Source organism: Mus caroli, unplaced genomic scaffold (assembly GCF_978045245.1).
Source record: "Mus caroli unplaced genomic scaffold, Mus_caroli_1 scaffold_1, whole genome shotgun sequence".
Lineage (NCBI taxonomy): Eukaryota > Metazoa > Chordata > Mammalia > Rodentia > Muridae > Mus > Mus caroli.
Window position 1 is genome coordinate 56,260,378 of NW_028227256.1, and position 16,592 is coordinate 56,276,969.

General features: G+C 46.6%; 1 long non-coding RNA gene across 2 annotated transcripts in view; it reads right to left on the reverse strand.

Moving 5' to 3' along the window:
• The window catches only part of LOC115031520 (uncharacterized), a 98,348-nt gene that overhangs the window by 43,692 nt on the left and 38,064 nt on the right, over nt 1-16,592 (reverse strand). The window lies entirely within an intron of this gene.

Sequence of the window (16,592 nt, forward strand, 5' to 3'; positions counted from 1 at the left end):
TTCTGCTATGCAGTGAATGGAAATATTTTCAAATCCAGACCATGTCCCTGCACTGGGACACAGCCCTTCCTTTTACCATCAGGTGCTTTGGCTCACGTCACCCGAATGTTTGCAGGCAGAGGGTTATGCAGTGAAGCTCCCAGCGATGCTCAGAAGGGTCACAGCAGTGCATCCTGTCAGCCAAACCAGTGTACCTGTTCCCATACCTGCATAAGTGGTCTGCACTTGCAACAGAAAGACAGGCTCAGAGCACCTTTGCACTTTCGTGACACAGGAAAGTGAAGAGTCATCAGGGCACAGTCATGTCTCCTGGAAGCACGTGCCCCCACAACCATCACAGAGCTCTTCTGAGAACTAAAACCATAGTGTCATGTGGGTGTGTTCATAAACTATGCTCCCGTTCTGAATGATGATATTGGTGATGGTGATTCCTGAACTCATTCTTTTTTAGTCATTTTCCATTGCTGTGACAAAGCCCTGTGCTGACCTACTTACAACCAACAATAAAGGGTTACTTGGTTAAGAGCGCCGTGTGTTCTTCCAGAGGTTACTAGAGGTTACAAGTTCAATCCCCAGCAACCACATGGTGACTCATACATCTTCTAAAAGGCTTATTTGACTCCTAGATCTACTGGTTTGACTCCATGATTGGTTGTCACTATGGCTTTCTGTGGCAAACCCATGGTGGAACAAAACTACTTACCTCATGGTGAGGGAGAGAAGAGGGACTGGGTTCCAACACTTCCCCTGAGGACACAATCCCCACTGATCTAGAAGTCTCTCACTCACTCCCGGGTGACTGTCTCCACAGCTTCAAGCTGAGACTGAAGCTTTTCACATGTGGCCTGTGAGGGACATTCCAGACCCATGCTCCAGCATGTACCTCCCTTTGGAGGGCTACAAGTAGACAATGAATAAACGGAGTCTGGGAGAGAGTACACTACAGTTGCACCCACAGGCAAGATTCCTCATGAGGGCAGCTTGCTCCAGGAAACTCTTCAGTCTCAATTCTGCTCATATCTGATTGACCACACAGCTGTCTTCCATCCCCCATGGAGGGAGGGACATACGTCTATCCACAACCACTGTCCTTTTCAGGTCCTTCTGCCAGCTTGGGATTGGAAATATCTGGTGTGGGCTAAGTGACTTCATTTGTATCTCTAATGTCATTGTTGACCTAGTACAGGCACTGGGTCCTATGCAAAGTGCTGCATCTCTGCTGCATGACATCATCCTCAGGGCAGATGTCAGTCAGATAAGTTGTGGCTGCTACGGTTATCTCAGTTTTACAGAGGAAGAAACTGAAGCTCAGAAAAGAGTAGTGACTGTAAATTTCCCAAGGTTGCAACCCTAGAAAAGGGACAAATTCACATTTCTCAGCAGCAGGACACACCTGACTGAGAGTTCTCTGACTCTCTAGCATCACTGCCTCTCCGCCCCACAAGAACTGAGAAATTTAGTCAGGCTAAGTTGTCTTCTCCAGCCCAGAGGCTACAGGGCTCTTTTATTCTGGAGCCTCCTTCAGAAGAGGTGTTCACTGAGACCTGTAGTTTCATCTGGAATTCTAGAAGAGAATTTACTCCCTGAAATCTAGCAGGTTCCCAGATGAAGGAGGGGAGCGAACCTTTGCATCAGCCACAGCTCAGAAACGGAGGCTTAATTGCCCTGCAAGCAGCTTGTTAGAGGCCGCGTTGGCAGATGAGGAGAACAGCCATAGAATCAGCCAATTAAGCAGCCAATGGTGCTGAACTAAATGTGACCTCCGACTTAATTGTGGATGTTGTTTCTCAGCAGTTTCTCACCAGTATGGATTGGAGGAGAGAAAGGAAGGGTGAGGGGAGGGTGAGTGGGAAGGGGACGGGTTGGTTCTCCTTTGTTAAGGGGATCCAGGGATTTCCAGCACAGTAAAGTTGGTGACAAAGTAGCCTGTCTCTCTGCTGTAGCCCCAGCAGGCAGGTGGAGGTCCTGGGTGGAGGATAAAGAATGCCCCAGGCCTATCAGGTGAAGGAAGTGTCTCTCCACAGGCCTGATGCTCAGTCTCAGGGGCACATTTCTCAGGAGGAGACAAGAGCAAGGCAGGCCTAGGCTGCACTTTCCAGCTCACACACAGAAGGGAAACTTCTCCCTCTTCAGCGCTCATGCTAATAGCTCGGTGACTGGGGAGTCCCCATCCCCACCCTCATCCCCTCCATATGTCAGAAAGGTACCTGAAGCACCGTATCCAGAATCACGTGAACCCTGAGAACTGTGGGGTTAAGGGTTCAGACAGAAGGAGCTGATACAATCTCCATATCTAACAGGAGCTGCCAATCTGGCTCCTTCTGGCCTGCTCCGGGGTGGCTGGGGAGGCACAGTGCTTGGGTTAACCTACAAAAAGTGGGGCAGCCTACAGCCTGCAGCAGCCTCAGAATCAACCCCAGTTCCAAGGCCAGGTCCCCTAGAGAACTCCAGCAAGGCCCAAGCATGGCAGAGTCCTGGGATTTGGCTGGTCTGCCACTGAGAAACCCCTCCCAGGGCAAGCCTGACTCCAGAACACCTATGCTGTTGTCTGGACTGTCGCTGTGCCCAGAGGCCCTTCCTATCCAACTCTGACTCTTTGCTATGTGTTTTTCTTTCATAGACAACAGACTCCACCCATCTCCCAATAAGCCTCCCAAACTCTGTAATTTTTAAGACAGAGTTGGTGTGCCCCAAACTGGCTAACCGGAAACTCTCCCTCTGTAACTATACACCACCAAGCACAAGTCTTATTTCTTCACTTGGTCTGTGTGTCTGTGTCTGTGTCTGTGTCTGTGTGTGTGTGTGTCTGTCTGTCTATATGTCTGTGTGTGTGTGTGCCACAGAACTCATGTGGAGATTAGAGGACAAACTTGTGGGAGCCCTGGCAAGTGACTTTACCCACCAGGTCATTGCTCCGCCCTGTACTCCTGCAATCTTGGCTCCATCTGTCTCTTCCAGCCAGGAGGAGTCTAGGACATGCTACCCCAAAGTATCTTGTCTTTGGAGAAAGCAGCAGAAGTGGGAGAAGTGGGTTCGAAAAGCCTGGGGCAGTCACCTCCACTCTCCCTTTGAAGTCTTTAGGCCCTGGCTGCAGAGTGATCTTTGTCTCCCCGTGCATGAAAGCAACCAGCTTTATTTCACTAACCTGCTTAGTCTGAACTTTGCTCACTCAGCGGGCCTTGAACTTATTGTGACCCATCTCCAGCTGCCTCCAGCTTTCCTGTGCTAAAGTCACACTCCCGTGCCTCCAGGCCTGGTGGGTTTTTGTTGGTGTTGTTTGGAGGATTTGTTGTTGTTGTTTTAAGATGGTCTTAAAAGGACAAGCTGGCCTTGAACTTCTTAAGTAACCAAAGCTGGCCTTGAACTCCCAACCTTCCTCTTGCTTTCACTGAAAACTACGGGGTTACAGGCATGCACCACCACAAGCACTGTAAAATCTATACTGAATCAAACTGCGTGTTTTCCTCCCATGAGCATGTGTGTACAAGGGAGCCACAGAACGAATATGAAGGTCAGTGGACAAATCTTTGGAGTTGGTCCTCTCCTTCCAGCACGTAGGTCCCAGATGGCAGGTCAACAGGCTTGGCAGCAGACACTTTTACCTACCAAGCCATCTTGTCATCCCCCAAGAATAAGGACCCCTTAACGCTGCTGGCTTTTTAGGAGCATAGGCATGGACACCCCCTCAGTATTATCACTGTGGGTATATACTTCCTCAGTACACAAACGTACAACCAGAGTGTACCTACCACCTCAAATAAACATGGAGACTTTTCCTGAAGTATTTTTGCTTAAAACTGTAGGGGCAGAATTGTTACCTATGAGAAACAAACACTTCAGAGATTGAAGATATGCATTACCGTAAAGAGAGCGTTTTATCGTCCTTGGGCTAAATGGTTTATTCTTGTGGCCCTTTTGCGTAGTCTGGAACTCGTGGGTCTCTCAGATAAACACCTGCTGCATAAAGCTTCACGGGGGCAGCATCATCTTCAACGCCAGGTTTTCTCTCTTCCTGTGTCTCAGGCTAGATTGGTCCGGCCCACCCCCACCCCACCCCCGCCACCTCAAATCTTTCCTAATGGCAAACTTGTTATTTGTAATAAATTGTATTATTACAGAAATGACAAGGCTTCAGTGAAGATTCCTCACCTCTCCATACACTGTAGCTTACATGGTGTAGCCTGGGGAAGTGGCTTGTCCACTGGAACGCCATGGCTGTGAATCTGTTAGGGTGAACCTGTCCTTTGTGTCTGACAATTTGCAAGCAGACTTCCCAGCTCTGGTGTGCACCCCTGGGTCATCCACTTTAGAGAACTCAGGGCTGGTGGACACTAGGCTTCCTGGCCCCTGCTCCCCCAATTTCTGTAGCAGGTCTGAACCTTTAGTCCTGGGGGCTGTCCCTGCCCCTCACCCCCCAGCCCTGCTGGAGGGCTGGCATCTTTGAAATCAGATGAGGACATCAAGCCGCAGCTGTGTTTGTTTTCTAAATTAAAGGTTGAATCATTAAAATTATTGTTTTCCCGAAAATAAAGAGATTTAAACAGGCCTCCCTCCTGAGCTGCCCTCCCTCCCCTCTTTCCAATTTGTCTCCAGAGGACTCCAGCTCCCAGTTAAATAGCAGAGGATTATCTGTGTTTCCATCTTGGGGCCTGAGTGGCTCCATTAACAATCTGAGGCCTTATCTGAGGTGGCCTGGGGTGGCCTGGGGGCAAGCGGCCACTGCAGCTGAATTCTTTCCAGTATTAAGCACTATTCACATGAATAGAGAAGGGAAATTGACCCCAGTCCTTTAGTGTGGGAGCCTCACAGAGGTCTGACCTTCTTAGGTATTTCTTCCTAGCCACCTTCCTTGGAAGGAAGGTCAGGTAACTTGGGAACGGAAGACTCTACTACAGAGAGAAGGGGAGCCACTTAAAATAAGCATGTGAAAAGTGTTTAGGAAAGCATAGTAGGTACTCAGCTAGTTACCTAGTCAGAGCACAGTAGGTACTCAAATAGTTACCTAGTCAGAGCACAGTGGGTACTCAGATAGTTACTTAGTCAGAGCACAGTAGGTACTCAGATAGTTACCTAGTCAGAGCATAGTAGGTACTCAGATAGTTACCTAGTCAGAGCACAGTAGGTACTCAAATAGTTACCTAGTCAGAGCACACTAGTACTCAGCTAGTTAGTTACCTAGTCAGAGCACAGTAGGTACTCAGATAGTTACCTAGTCAGAGCACAGTGGGTACTCAGCTAGTTGCTAACATATTTAAGGCCTATGAAAGATGTTTGAATAGAAAGCCAGAAATATATTTTAGAGGATGGTGTGACTGGACAGTTAAGTGGAGTGGTGATCCTCAGAGAACCTGTAAACTAGCAGGGCCTAATGCCATGCACACATAGTGTGACATCAAGTGGCGATAACAAGTATCTAGAAATCTGTCAGTCATTCTACCTGTGCCATGTCCTGGGACCTAGCCATTCTACCTGTGCCATGTCCCGGGACCTAGCCATTCTACCTGTGCCATGTCCTGGGACCTAGCCATTCTACCTGTGCCATGTCCGGGGACCTAGCCATTCTACCTGTGCCATGTCCGGGGACCTAGCCATTCTACCTGTGCCATGTCCTGGGACCTAGCCATTCTACCTGTGCCATGTCCCGGGACCTAGCCATTCTACCTGTGCCATGTCCTGGGACCTAGCCATTCTACCTGTGCCATGTCCTGGGACCTAGCCATTCTACCTGTGCCATGTCCTGGGACCTAGCCATTCTACCTGTGCCATGTCCGGGGACCTAGCCAGTAGCCATCTTTTCATTCTCCATGTGCAGGAAAGCAAACTAAGAAAGATGGCCTTTGCTGACCTGCTAGTAAAAGCCCAGATAGCCGTGATGTCACAGGGAGGGCTGACCTGCTGTGCCTGTGGAGGAGCCCAGCTGAGGCCGACTACTATCCACAGCATCCCTCCTTCTGAAAGGAGCTGATGCCAGAGTTCACATCCTCTTGCCTATGTGCCTAGAGTGGCTGGGACAGACCCTGCCACAGGTGGAACAGATAGATGAAGAGTCTTTTTTCTTTTTTTTTTTTTTTTCCTTTTTTTAAGTAGGAAAATCAAGAACTTTCACCTTCAAACCAGCATAGAAGGCTAACCTCAAAAAAAAAAGAAGCCGGGCGTGGTGGCGCACGCCTTTAATCCCAGCACTTGGGAGGCAGAGGCAGGCGGATTTCTGAGTTCGAGGCCAGCCTGGTCTACAAAGTGAGGTCCAGGACAGCCAAGGCTACACAGAGAAACCCTGTCTCGAAAAACAAAAAACAAAAAACAAAACAAAACAAAAAAGGTGCAGGAGGGCCTGGAGATTAAAGCTAAAGAGAAATTTAGGCCAAGAGATGTCTCAGGATGATCTGTAAGAATGGGATCTGGGAGGCTTAATCCGGTGCCTAAGGAAAGACTTTGGAAGAATACATTGTCACCCTTTATCTACTGAGAAGAAGAGGGAGAAAAGGCAGTGTCAGCAATGTTTGCTATTTAAAACCTAACAATGAAGGCCGGCTAGACAACTCAGTGGATAAAGAGATCTGTGTCCAAATCCGAGAACCTGAGTTCCATCCCCAGAACCCACACAGTGGGGGGCGAGAACGACCTCTTCAAGTTGTCCTCTGACCTCCACAATGCACAGTGGCCCACATACCCACACAGATAGACAAACCAAATACAGAATAAACATAAAAAAAATGAAATCAAAACATCTAAAAATGACAGTAAACCTTGTAACAGAGGCAAGAAACCAAAGACAGTAAACTCTGCTAATCAAGACTAGAGACAAGTGAAGTCTTCGGGTCACCATGAGAGATGTGAAGGGCTATCAAGGGACCCGCAGTCCTCTAAACTGTCCATTAAAAATCCCTAAGCAGGACTGAAGAGATGGCTCAGCAGTTAAGAGCACTAGCTGCTCTTCCAGAGGTCATGAGTTCAATTCCTAGCAACCACATGGTGGCTCACAAAAATCTGTAATGGGATCCAATGTTTTCTTCTGTGCTCATATACATAAAATAAATGAATAAATCTTTTTTTTTTTTTGTACAAATCCCTAAGCAGAAACTAGAGTGAGGAAATGAGCAACCCTCCTTCACAGTTGGACAGCAGTGCAGCCCTGCATCCTAAAGTAATGAATGGCGTGGATGGAGCACACCTATGGTCCCAGCCCGCAGAAGAGCACCTCGTAGTCAGAAAACATTCCAAGAAATAAAACAAAATAAATGTACTAAGTGAACTTCGCATGAATGGCCAGGCTGTCTTCCCAAGACTCTCAAGCACGCTGAGCTGGGAGAGGCAGCTGGTGCCAGCAGGCAGTTCCTTCCTCCCTTCCTTCCTTCCAGTCTGACACTCGATACCCCACCCCACAAGCCTATATTATTTAATGATGTAGAACCACCCTTCCCCCTAAAGCCCAGATCCAAAGGACTGTTCATCTCTGGTTCCCACAGGTGTGTACTGGTTTGAACCACTCTGGCTGTTGTGAAGCTGCAGGTGGAACTTAAAGAGGGTTAGGTGGGGGTCTCTCTGGGCCAAGGGGGTGGGGACAGTTGAGACTGGGAGCCATTACTTCCCTATTAGAAAGAAGCCAGTTGCACTAGGATAAGATTTGGTTTTAGCTGAGCAATTATCACTGTGTGTGGTTTATGTGTGTGCACGTGGTGTGTGTGTGTGTATGTGTGTGTGTGTGTGTATGCATGTGGAGGTCAGAGGCTGAGGTCTAGTGTCTTCTGCTGCCATATTCCACCTTGTTTGAGACAGGTCCCTTCCTGAGCCTGAAGATGACCAATTCAGCTAGGCTGGCTGGTCAGTGAGCTTGGGGATCCACCTGTCTGTGCCTCCCTAGGGCAGGAATTCCTAGCTGGATTGTCCTTGTGGCTTTTTACACAGGGACTGGAACACTCCCTCTCACCTGTACACTCCCTCACACCTGTACATTCCCCTCACACCTGTATACTCCCTCACACCTGCACACTCCCCTCACACCTGTATACTCCCTCACACCTGCACACTCCATCACACCTGCACACTCCCTCTCACCTGCACACTCCCTCACACCTGTACACTCCCTCACACCTGTACACTCCCTCACACCTGTACACTCCCTCACACCTGCACACTCCCTCTCACCTGTACACTCCCTCTCACCTGTACACTCCCTCTCACCTGTACACTCCCTCACACCTGTACAGGAAGAGCTGTCTCCTCAACCCAACATTCTCCCTCTCTCTGCTTCCTGTTCAGCCATGACGTGAACAGCTCTCTTCTGCATGTGCTCCCACCGGTGTTCTGTCCTGTATGGACCCAAGCAAGTATGGGCTGAAGCCCTTGAAACAGTGCAAACTTCAAACAAAGCAAACATCTTGAAGATTTTCCTCTTGGGTGTTTTGTAGTCGTGATAAGAAAAGTCACTTGTCAGCAGCTTACTGGGGACTGTCAGAAACTGCCACACCTGTTTTACTTCCCTTTCCACCTTTACTGGAGTTTGTTGTTTAAAGAACTTAGAAGAAATGTCACTCCAACCCCATAGACTTCAGTATACACCTTACCCAAAATGTATCTTCTCTTTTGCATCCACACTACCAGAGGTGGCAAGAACTCTTTCTCGCCTGTCCATTTCTTCCTTAGATAATGAGGAACAATTAACTCCTCAGGGCTAGAATCAGATCGAGGGGAGCCTCCTGGCTGCTGGGCAATGGTGGGATAAAAACTGCAGATCCACGTATACCCCTCGCTTCTATCAGAACCATGGCTTTGGTTTTAAAGGGTGAAGATTTCCCATAAGCATCTGCTTCAGTGTCCCATGGAAGCATAGGAGGTCCTCCATCGTCAACACAATGGCTACCTCTGAGACGGGAGCATGGACTTCTCAGCTAGCGTGGTCTCAAGTCACATAATAGATGGGAACTGCCTGGCAGCTGGCTAGTATAGGCTTTCTGGGCTGGCGAGATGGCTCAGTAGGTAAAAGTGCTTGCTGCCAGGCCTGGCAAGCTTAGTTTGAACTTATGTTATGGAGAGAACTGACTCTTACAGATTTCTCTTGTTTGACTGTACCTGGAACTCAGCTTTGTTCTGCCATGATGATTAACACAGCAAGCAACTAACAGATGGAAGCAGAAGAGGGCCTGGTGCTCTCTGAACAGAGGATGGGAAAGATGTCTCCTCGTGACTGTAGGCAAGGCCCTCATGAGAACAGCAGAAAGCCAGTCAGGCCTTGGGACAAGCCACAGCTCCTCTTGCTTGGGACACGATTTTCTAAGTGACCAGGATTTTTGTTTGTTGTTGTTTGGTGGAATAATCCTTATAACCCAGGCTGACCCACTCTCTTTTTAAATTGTATGTGTGTGAGTGTGTGTATGTGTATATATGTGTGAGTGCATATGTGTATATGAATGTATATGTGTGTGAGTGAGAGTGTGCATGTAAACGTGTGAGTATATCGTGGACAGGGTGTAACCTCTGCTGGTGCTAAGCACCAGAGATGCTAAACCAAGAGGACAGCGAAGTCACTGGGAAAACCTGTGGCAAAGGGATCAAGAGATTGGGGCAGAAACAGACCCTCTGCAGTCTGATGACACCTACTCAGACCTCCCTTCAGAGAGAGATGAAAGACAAATGATCAGACAGGAGGAGCTAAGTCAGAAGCAAGAGAATTCGGGATATTTCCCAAGTGTACTGGCTAGGTTTGTGTGTCAATTTGACACAGGCTGGAGTTGTCACAGAGAAAGGAGCTTCAATTGGGGAAATGCCTCCATAAGATCCAGCTATAAGGCATTTTCTCAATGAGTGATCAAGGGGGGAGGTCCCCTTGTGGGTGATGCCATCTCTGGTAGTCTTGGTTCTATAAGAGAGCAGGCTGAGCAAGCCAAGGGAAGCAAGCCAGTAAGTAACATCCCTCCATAGCCTCTGCATCAGCTCCTGCTTCCTGACCTGCTTGAGTTCCAGTCCTGACTTCCTTTGGTGTTGAACAGCAATGTGGAAGTGTAAACTAAATAAACCCTTTCCTCCCCAAGTGCTTCTTGATCATGATGTTTCTGCAGGAATAGAAACCCTGACTAAGACAAACTGGTACCAGCATAGTGGGGTAGGGTATTCCTGTGACAACCTGACCATGTTTTGGGGAGGATTGTGGAAAGACTTTGGAACTTTGGGCTTGTAGATCCATTCGTTGTTAAGAGCTCTGTCAGATGTTGTGTAGGAGCTTGGAAGATAATGTTGAGAACAGTGCAGAAGATGGAGGTCTGTCTTGTGAAATTTCAGAGGGAAAATTAAAGACTTTTCAGGGCCATTGCTATTTTGATTGGGAAGATTCTGTGGTTCTGGTTAGCTGGGGCTGAAGAATCAGCTGTGATTAACAAGATATCAGAACTACTAAAGTGAAACTTTTTCATTACTGGGACTATTGATGCTGGTTAGCTGGAGCTAAGAAATTAGAGATAATTAAGAGGAGACCAGCATCGTTGAAGTGACATCTTCTGGGAAGTGCTTTCTGAGAGCACAAAGAGGCTGTGTTCCAGAGATAGCCAAAGTTGTACCTTGTGCTGCAGCAGGACTTGGTAATGTATAAGAGTCACCCAGGTGGTACTGGTTTTGAAGGCATGAAGGGGTCATGCAAAGGAGTTGGGGCTTGGCACCATGAAGAGAGCCTATGAGAGGCTGTTGGTGAAGCCTAGTTACAGCAGAAGACAGCAGTGTTTTGGAGATGCCAGCACCATGAGATGACCACCAAGAACAGCAGCAGCAGTGGAGTACAGGCAGCTGGAGCCTAGAAGACAACGTGTGTGCTATAAAGGGCAAGGCTGGAGAAGTGACCCAAGCCCTTGGAGGAGCCCAGAAGATCGTGAGTTGGATCCCAGACATTGGACAGTTGGAGTTTGATTTTGCTTTTCACTGTGACTATGTTCTGATGCTTTTCCCTCTTTAGGGAAGTATTTTAGTGGAACCCACAGTTAAGAGACTTTTAATTGTTAAAGACTTTGGATTTTAAGAGAGATTGAAATTTTAAGAATTTGCAAAGACTGTGGGACTTTTAAAGTTATGTAGATCTTGAGGCTTAATAGTGATGTGTTTGTGTGTCAAGTTGGCAAGGGGTCAATTGTACTGGCTAGTTTTGTGTGTCAACTTGACACAGCTGGAGTTATCACAGGGAAAGGAGCTTCAGTTGAGGAAATGCCTCCATGAGATCCAGCTGTAAGGCATTTTCTCAGTTAGTGATCAAGGGGGAAAGGCCCCTTGTGGGTGGGACCATCTCTGGGCTGGTAGTCTTGGGTTCTATAAGAAAGCAGGCTGAGCAAGCCAGGGGAAGCAAGCCAGTAAGTAACATCCCTCCATGGCCTCTGCATCAACTCCTGCTTCCTGACCTGTTTGAGTTCCAGTCCTGACTTCCTTTGGTGATGAACAGCAATGTGGAAGTGTAAGCTGAATAAACCCTTTCCTCCCCAATTTGCTTCTTGGTCATGATGTTTGTGCAGGAATAGAAACCCTGACTAAGATACCAAGGATACCTTGTTTGGATGGATGCTTAAAGAACAGCAATTACCTCGAGGCAGGCAAAGGACGAGGGGGTGAAAATGTGTGGAAAGCCAAGATCAGGAAAAAAAGAGGTTTTGAATCACATTCTTATTTATTCGCTTTTTGTGTTTGTTTGGAAGTCAACTTTCAGGAGCTGATTCTCTCCTTCCACTGTATAGAAGGAACTCAGGCCAGCAGGCTTGGTGACAAGTGCCCTTCCCACTATATAGAAGGAACTCAGGCCAGCAGGCTTGGTGACAAGTGCCTTTCCCTGTTAAGCCATCGCGCCAGGCCAGGAAGAATTTTTATCGAAGGATTTTTATCTTAAGAGAAAAGCCTCAGCCGCTTTGTGTTTAAGATGCTGTGTGGTACCCACCCACAAATGCTGCCCAGAAAGAGTGGCAGATGGCTGCTCCTGAGCTCAAATGTCAGTGCCACCCTGGCTTCTGAAAAACATGTGGACATCAAAGGGAACCTGGCAGTTTGCTCAACACTGACGCTCCTGTGTATTCTCCCTCTAACCAAAGAATGAACTCCTGGTCCCAGAGGACAGCCCCATATATACAAGGTTCTGTCCTTCGGTCCCCAAGGTCCCCTGACCGTGCTGATGCCCACAAGCAGAAGGGACGGTGATAGGAGCCTGCTGCTCAGACCACCAAGAAACAATGGTCTCTGCTATCTGGAAAATAGCCAAGAAGATTTCATTCCCCTTCCTTTGACCCTGGGCTCACTGTGGCAGGTCTGCAGTTGCTCCATGGGCTCTCCTTCACCACTCTGTCCTTTTAGGTCTCAGTAACTGTGGTGTGTGTGTGTGTGTGTGTGTGTGTGTGTGTGTGTGTGTGGTGTGTGGGGTTAATGTACGTATCAGATATGAGTGTGTATGTGCATGTAGTATATGTATGTTTGTGACTGTGTCTATGGTATGGGTGTGGTATTTGTGTGATGTATGACTGTGTATGGTGTGTGGATGTGTGTGGTGTGTGTGTGTGGTGCGTATGTTTATAGATGCATAGTGTGTGTATAGTATCCGTATGTTATATGTGTGCTGTATGTGGTATGTGTGATATGTGTTTGGTGTGCGTGTGCTATGTGTGTATGGTATGGGGGAAGAAGCTAATGTATGTGGTGTGTGGTATGTGTATATGGTGTATGTGTGTGTGGTGTGTATATGTGGTATGTGTGGTATGTGTGTGGTGTGTGTGGTATGTGTGTGCATGATATATATGTGGATGTGTGTGTGTGTGTATCTACATGTGTATGTGTGTGATGTGTGTGTGTATGTGGTATGTATGGTATGTGTATTATGTATGTGTGATATGTATGTGTCTATGTGTGTCTATGTGTGTGTGTGTGTATGGTATGTGTGTCTATGTGTGTGTATGTGTATGGTATGTGTGTATATGTGTCTGATATATATGTGTGTCTATGTGTGTGGTGTGTATGTGTGTGTATGTATATGGTATGTGTGTGTGTGGTGTGTGTATGTGTGTGATATGTATGTGTGTCTATGTGTGTGTGTGCCTATGTGTGTGTATGTGTATGATGTGTATATGGGTATGTCTATGTGTATGTGTGTATGTGTGGTGTGTGGGTGCAGTCATCCCCACCATGTTACATTCTCATTCCTTCCCAGCACAGCCCAATTCCTCTTCTTCTTTCTCAGAGGCTCTCCGTTCCCCACTTTAGCACAGATCCAGCAAAGCCCACTCCACAGTCCAGGTTCCCTTTTTGGTCCCATCTTCATCAGCCCAAGCCTGCAGATGCCCTCCCATACGGTTGCACCAGTCAAACCCTTACCATCTGGCCAGCCACCCGCCTCGGCACTCCTGCTGGCTCCCAGTTCAGGTTTTTTCCCCTTCCCTTGTTATCATCCTTGGTGACCTCAATCCTCTTGTCAGTGACCTACCTAGTCCCCTGACTGCCCCCTTCTGTCTCCTCCTCCACTCTGGTGACCTTTGGTCCACAGAATAGCAACCACAGCTGGACCACATTACACGGTTCTGCTTCCCCTTTAAGACCTGGAGCTGGGGTCAACTCTTCATCCCTGACCTCTTAACCTGCCACATCCCCTTATGCCTCCTCAGCCAGTTCCTGGGCCTCACTAGCTTCTCTTACTTCTGATACTTTCTAACACACAAAAGTATCCATCTTTGGCCTGTATTTATTTAATTGACTAATTTACTGAAAGTTGTTTTGAAAAGGTCTCACTCTATAGCCAGGGCTGTGTTGGAACTCACAGCAATTTTCCTGCCTCAGTTTCTCAAATGGTATTAGAGGCATGACCCACCACACCCAGCTAGCCTGTTTTACACACACAAATATACACATATACTCATATACACATACATACCACACATACTCATACAGGCACTCACATACAAAACATTCACACACAAATATACATACACACATACATACAACTCATACATACACTCTAACACACATATATACACATACATACACATGCATGCATGTATACACATGTATACTAACACATACACTCATAGACTCACACACTCATACATTCGCTCATACATACACATACACACATATGTACACACACACATACACTCACACACATATACACATACATACTTGCAATACACATATACACACCACAAACACATACACACTGACATATACATACACATATCACACACACACCACACACACAGATATTCACACATACTATACATATACACACACCATACACACAGATATTCACACACACATTCAAACACACATACACACTTTTACACAGACATATACATATACAATATACACACTCATACATACACACTGACACATACATACATACATACATACATATACACATTCAAATATATCACACACAGATATTCACACATAACACACATACACACATACCATATGCATAGATATTCACACACATTCATACACACATACACACTCACACACACACACATATATAATATACACACTCATACATACACAATAACACATACATACATACACCACACACATAGATATTCACACATAAGACACATACACACACACCATACACAAATATATTCACACACACATTCATACACACATACACACTCATACATATACAATATACACACTCATACATATATATACAAACCACATGTGCAGATATTCACACACACGCACACGCATGCACACACGCGCGAGTGCGCCTTGTTTTCTGGGTCTTATTCTTCCCCAACAAGTACAACTGCTGAGCTGAGGGAAAGAAACGTTTGGAAAATGACCTCTCCCAAGATCATAGCTATATCTATTATATACTAACTGAAGGCTCCATTTGTCGCAACGCTTGGTCTGGGTTGCCTCTGATATCAACTTAAAGGAACTTTGTCCCAGTTTTGTTTTTTGTTTTTTGGGTTTGTTTGTTTGTTTGTTTGTTTGTTTTCTGAGACAGGGTTTCTCTGTATAGCCCTGGCTGTCCTGGAACTCACTTTGTAGACCAGGCTGGCCTCGAACTCAGAAATCCGCACCACCACACCCGGCTTTTTTTTTTGTCCCAGTTATTATGGAAATAAAAACTAAATCTAGATCAGAAAGTCTCAGGCAAAAAGTTCTAATTAAAGGAAAAATGGGTTAAGGAAGAGGCCTGCACTAATTTCGGGAGACTCGAGCTGCGACTGACAGAGAGCAGGCTTCTTATCAGCTGTCAGAGTGGTCTGATATGGGTGATTTTTGTTAGTCGTGAAGATGGTATTTTTAAAGAAATCTCTTCCTCAAACTTTAAGGAGATTTTTCTCATGTAAGATACAGATTGGCGGCAGCTCGTCCTTGGAGACATCTTGGCATCCTCCCATATCTAGAGGGGTGTTGTTTCTCTCTCTCTCTCTCTCTCTCTCTCTCTCTCTCTCTCTCTCTCTCTCTTGATAAGATAAGAGAGCAGACATCGGAGGGACCGTCCCATTTCATTCACTGTTGACAAGAAAAGAGAGATTCCTGGTGGGTAGCCGGCTTTGTGGATTAAGGGTGTGAGAACCTGTATCTCTTGTTCCCACAAAGGTCTCTTTGTCTGTTTCACCTGCCCTTGGCCTCACAAGAACACAGGGGCAGATATGATTATTACTCCCATTTTGGCACATGAAGAAACAAATCCAATGAACAGAAAGGGAAAGTCACCTGCCCAAGGTCACACAGTTAAAAGCAGGATTCAAACCCAGAATCTACCATGCCCTACTGTCACCAGAAAGATAGAGGAAGGAAGGAAGGAAGGAAGGAAGGAAGGAAGGAAGAAAAGCTTCCAGAATATTCCAAGGACAAGCTTGAGAAATGTGGGGAATGTTCTAAGAAGCTCCATCAGTCAGCACAGGCTGGACAAGGTCTGTCACTGTGGGTGTATCGGTGAAACGAGCTGCAGAAACCATCTAAGGAGCAGCAAGAAGGTCACGAGTCAGAAGTCAGGTTCCAGAGCTTTGGCAGAACGCCGGAGTCTCACCAGGCCAGTCTCAGCTGTCACTTAAGAGCAGATGTCCTGTGGGTGTCACATATCTGAAAGTAATTAACTGATACAGGCTCACTGCGTCCCTATAAGCAAGTCTGCTTGGTAATCAACAACTGCTTTCCAAAGGAGAGGGTGTGGGGAGACTGGCTTTCCCACCCACTGCTGAAAATGTGGCTGCCACAACATTTTTTGGGCAAGAGTCAGGCAGTACATGTGGAATGAAACTAAATCCCTCCCTCTCATGATATACAAAAAACAACTCGAAAGAATCAAAGACTTAAATGAAGACCTGGAACTTTGAACTTACTAGAAGAAAACACAAAGGAAATGCTTCAAGACATGTGATCAGAGTAGATACTTTTGGGATAAGACTCCCAAAACCACAGGCAAAAGTAAAAACATACTAATGGGATTATATCCAACTAAGAGGCTTCTACACAGTGAGGGAAACAGTTATCCGAGTGAAGGGACAACCCACACACTGAGAGGAGTTATTTGCAAACTGCCCAACAGAGAAGGATACACATTCAGATATTATAATAGCTAAAGAACAGCACAGCGAAGAACTCCAGTCAAAACTCTGGCAAAGGGTCTGAATGGGCCT